The sequence below is a fragment of the Triticum aestivum genome, chromosome 3B, assembly GCF_018294505.1.
Source record: "Triticum aestivum cultivar Chinese Spring chromosome 3B, IWGSC CS RefSeq v2.1, whole genome shotgun sequence".
In the NCBI taxonomy this organism is placed as follows: Eukaryota; Viridiplantae; Streptophyta; class Magnoliopsida; order Poales; family Poaceae; genus Triticum; species Triticum aestivum.
Genome location: NC_057801.1, coordinates 552,505,210 through 552,510,530, shown reverse-complemented (window position 1 = coordinate 552,510,530; position 5,321 = coordinate 552,505,210). Strand labels below are relative to the sequence as shown.

The 5,321-nt window shown below is 49.1% G+C and overlaps 1 pseudogene; it reads left to right on the top strand.

Annotated features, from left to right (window-relative positions):
* Positions 1-1,282: 1,282 nt before the first annotated feature.
* Positions 1,283-3,732, top strand: LOC123065696 (pentatricopeptide repeat-containing protein At2g33760-like; annotated as a pseudogene).
* The last annotated feature ends 1,589 nt before the right edge of the window (positions 3,733-5,321 follow it).

Below are 5,321 nucleotides of genomic sequence, written 5' to 3'. Positions count from 1 at the left end.
ATTGTCTATGTATTCACACATGTATTATGTTTCCGGTTAATACACTTCTAGCATGAATAATAAACATTTATCATGAAATAAGAAAATAAATAATAACTTTATTATTGCCTCTAGGGCATATTTCCTTCACCGCCGCCATCATAGGCCAGGCTTCGCCGGTGAGACCTCAGGCGGCGGCAGGACGGAGGAAGCGAGGGGAGGGGGCCTAGGGCCGGCGGCGTGGTCCCCCCCCGTGTCGCCTAGGGTTGGCCTCTATGCGCACCACATGAATAGTAAATTTTAAAAAATAATAGAAAAATTCAAAAAATGGGGTATCAAACTTGGCAGACCATTTTACTCATGCATGAAGTTTTGTGAAGTATTGACACCCATAGTATTCTTAGGGCATCTCCAACGGCGGCCCGCAAATTTCCTCATGCATCCGTCTGTGGACAGAGGGACTAGTCTGCGGACACAATGCGGGAGGCCTCCATCCAACTTTGCCTGAATACATTTCAACCCGCATTTGAACTAACCGGACGAAATTCATGCAAACCGGCAGATATTCGTCAAAGTTCGGATAGAAAATATCACAAATCATCCATACATAACATGCAAATTAAGTCTAGCACAATAATGTCTCAAATTTGACTAGATTAACCGGATGCACAACAAGTTTTTCATAAATGGATCATGCCCTCCCACACATACTCCCCTTTCAATTTCATCCAACAACATGTATACATAAATGGTTGGGTCTCTGTCTTGTGGTACATCACGGCAGCGCCTGCGGGCTACATAATGAGCACATCAACATTGAGTGTACGAATCAATCAACAAGTTAAGCAAGAGGAAACAAAACTTAACGTCTGCTACATGCAATGGCCAACTTGCCTCCAGCTGACGAACCACGTTACAAAACTTGGTGACGCTGGTCTGGATAGCATACCAGCGATACGATAACGACCTCACATTGCGTTGTTGAATGATGTATATGTCGTAGGGTGTAGTGTGCTTTCGTGCGTGAAACGATTCATGCACTTGCTACAGAAAGTCCTCCCTCTGCTTCTGTGTATGAAATATGCGGATACGGCCAATCACGCATCGCACAACAACTTATCCTTCGTGGGAGTAGCTCACCATCCCACACATCCCACAACAACTCGTAGCTCGCAATCCTTCGTAATTAAAAAAATGGCATAAGCGTCGGTGCTGGTTGCTCAAGCGAACCCTTGCACCGTGTGTGTATTTACCAGCTCCCGCCCGAAAGGGAATATTCAATTCCTCAATTCAGTTCCAGGCTTCCAGCCCTCCGGATGGACTCCCACCACCCCTCGCCGGAATACAGCTCGCTCCTCCTCGCCGGCCCTCGTGCTGGCGCTCTGAAACAAGCTCACGCGCGCCTCGTCGTCACAGGCCACAGCCGCTCCCTCCCCCTCATCACCAAGCTGGCCACGCTCGCCGTCGCAGCGGGCGCCGCCCCGTACGCGCACCTCCTCGCGACCTCCCACCCCGCACCGACTCCTTCCTCTTCTCCTCCCTCACGCGTACGGCCGCGCACCACGGCCTCCCGGTCGCCGCTATTGCCTTCTACCGCAGCCTCCTCTCCGCCGCCCTTCCTTTCTCCAGTTTCACCTTCACCGCCGTCGCCAAGGCCTGCGCCGACCTGTCGGCCATCCGAACCGGCACGGCCATCCACACGCACTCCATCCTCCTAGGGTTTGGCTCGGACCGCTTCGTGCTGACGTCTCTTCTTGTGCTGTATTCCAAGTGCGGGCAACTGGGTGTTGCACGCAAGCTGTTCGACTCAATTCGTGATAGAAGTGTTGTGGCTTGGAACGCAATGATTTCTGGGTATGAACAGAATGGGCTTGCCGAGCGGGGGATCGAGGTGTATAAGGAGATGCAGGCGGCGAAGGTGGTGCCTGACTCCATGACGTTTGTAGCCACGCTCTCTGCTTGCGCACAGGCTGGTGCACTGGACTTGGGGCGTGAAGTGGAGAAACGTATTGTTTCTGAAAGAATGGACATCAGTGTGTTTCTTGGCTCTGCTCTTGTGAACATGTATGCCAGGTGTGGTGTTGTGGACAAAGCTCGCAGATGGTTCGATGCGCTCCAGGAGCGGAATGTGGTTACATGGACTTCCATGATCGCTGGATATGGAATGCACGGCCATGGTCATGAGGCGATCAAGCTGTTCCATTTGATGAGACGCGAGGGGCCGCCACCCAATCATATCACGTTTATTGCTGTTCTATCTGCATGTGCACACTCTGGGTTAGTTATGGAGGGTCGTGATGCTTTTGCTTGCATGAAAAGGATCTATGGACTGGTCCCTCGTGTCGAGCACTATTGTTCTATGGTTGATATGTTTGGAAGGGCTGGACTTCTTGATGAAGCAATGCAATTTATAAGTGATTATATGCCTGGAGAGCCAGGGCCTGAAGTTTGGACAGCAGTACTTGGGGCATGCAAGATGCACAAGAATTTTAATCTTGGGGTGGAGGTGGCTGAGCGATTGATTGCTCTCGAGCCTGAGAATCCATCCTACCATGTTTTGCTTTCCAATATTTATGCTCTATCCGGTAAAATGCACCATGTTGAGAAAGTGAGGAATACCATGATCAAGAGAAGATTGAAGAAGCAGATAGGATTCAGCTTGATTGAGCTAGGAGGTATTTCCCATTTATTTCGCATGGGTGAAATGTCTCATCCACAGACTACAGAGATTTACCAGTACTTGGAAGAACTGATTCATAGGATTAGTGCCGCTGGCTACATTCCTGAAACTGAGTCAGTTCTGCATGAGTTAGAAGAGGAGGAGAGAGAGGGTGCACTTAGATATCACGGTGAAAAACTGGCAGTAGCATATGGGCTCATGATGAGCGTTGGGAGTACCACTCCTATCAGAGTAATAAAAAACCTGAGGATATGCGGGGATTGCCATCTCGCCATCAAGTTTATGTCAGCTGTGGAGAATCGAGAGATTGTTGTCAGGGATAAGCACCGTTTTCACCATTTTAAAGTTGGCAAGTGTTCATGTCTGGAATATTGGTAACAAACTCTCATCTGTCGTTAGGTACAGTTGCCTGGTACTAATAGTCACCAACAAAATAGTTTCTTGGAAATGAACAACTACATTCACATACACCTCCTGTCCTGGAATTCTGCCATCAGTTATCACCAGTACTAGAAGATAACCTCTTCAGGGTATTCTACTTCAAGCTGTGGGGTGATTTTTGTGATACATAGTCCTGATATTGCATCAAAATACGACTGCTTATCTCCATCCATTTCGTTGTCAGATGGGTCCAATGCTTCTCATTTTTCTGAACATCCACAATTCCAGCGACCTACATATTTCTGAACTCCCAACACAATTTAAAGGGTCAGGATGCTGAAAGACAACAAAACAGATCTGGTATTCTTTGCTAGCTCATCCGGAAGATTGAAGAGCGAGGTACATGCTAAGAAAACAAACAATTTTTCGACTAATTTAATCCATAAGTAGATAACTAGCATGGCATTGACAGAACTAACAACATGCTGGTACTGATCTAAACAAGCACGTACTACGCAAATAGTAGACAAATCTACACATGATGCTAGCACTGCTAATACAGAAATTATCAGGAGAGGGATAAACGCGGTATACCCTCCAGTAGGCCATGCAGAAGCCGCCGCCGCGGTGGCAGCAGCAGAAGCGTCCTCGGCAGCCTTCTTGTCGGCCTCGGTCTTCTCGGCGGCGGCGCGTTCGGCGTCGCTGGACATGGTGATGACGGAGACGACGCGGACGTAGAGGAAGTAGTGGATCGGAGGCGAGCAGTCGCGTAGTCGCTTCCCAAAAACCTATTCGTCTCTCTCCCATACAGGAACCAGAGAGACGGAGTTTCGGAGACCTGCTCTCCCGTCGACCGTGTACGCGGCGGACGGGATGGAGTCACTGGCGGCAGCAGCAGCAAAGGAACGAAGGTGGGCGGTTCGCGTGGAGCAGATGTGATCTGATCGTGGCGGCTAGGGTTAGGGGACACAACACACTTATATAGACGCAGCCGCGTGGAGAGACGTGGGCTTGACCCACGTCCGAGTCCGTGACAGCCCACGATCTGACGTCTCAGATCGTGGCCTTGCTGTCAGAACCTCTCCGTTAGTGACTGGCAAAAATAAGCGTATAGGTGTGAGCTCGGCTCGGCTCATTCCCGCAACCCGCGGCGCGTCATGACGAGGCGTGGCGAGGCGGGCGGCGGAGGAGGAGCGCGCAAGGGCCTCTTCTCTTCTCAAGCTCCAATAGCATGTAGAAGAGCCACCCTTATAAACCACTCCAACTTTCCTTCCACTAGCATGGTGGGACTAAACTTCCCACCACCTTGTCATGCCACCTACATGGGCCCTTAGAGATCAAATCTGAAATTGTCATATGAGCTCTAGGCCCATCTCACATTTCAACAATCCCCCACCAGATCTCAGGGGCTCACTTTGTCCTTTGTTCCAAACGCTGTTTCGATATACTAGTGTTTTAGTGAAGACCTGTTAAGGTTGAGCTTCACCTAGAGCAAGTAGCTCCACTCCTTCACAACTGAACAATGGACTATGCCTTGAATTGTCAGTTTGGCGTAAAGAAGTTTCACCACATGTCTTACTAGTACTGGGCTGCCGAAGGCTGACCCCTCGGGTGGAGCATATAAGTCACACTCCTGGCCTATTCATGAGCTTGCTAGAGAGCACCCCAATCTCATAGACTGTGACTAGCAGTCGGGCTCACATAGGTGTGTTCCTCCAAAGATCGCTCTGTAGGACAGCATCTTGCTTATACATATAAGCCTTGGAACACATTAAGACAGTAATCATCCTTCCATACAATTTCCGAGAGTATTGCATCTCCAATGGAGTGAGTTAGTAAAGTTACTCTCCTCAGTTCACCACTGGCTTGTTTTCCCAGGTCCTACTTCACGGGATCTCCGATCACATAGGTTGGGTTACCACCATGGCAACTCATGTGGGTCTCATACCCATCTCCCTCGATGCACTATCTATCACTACACGCGATAGCCCTTTCGTAAAGGGATCTGCCAGATTCTTAGCCGTATGGACATAGTCCAACGCTATCACCCCGGAGTTTCTTAATTTTCTGACAGCTTTTAATCTCATTCTTATGTGTTTGTTGGACTTCATGTTGTCCTTTGAACTCTTCACCTTGGTGATGACAGTTTGATTATCACAGTTCATAAGGATAGCTGGAACCGGTTTATTAACCAATGGCAAGTCCATCAAAAGATCTCGAAGCCATCCTGCTTCAACACCAGAAGTGTCTAATGCTGTTAATTCTGCTTCCATTGTCGATC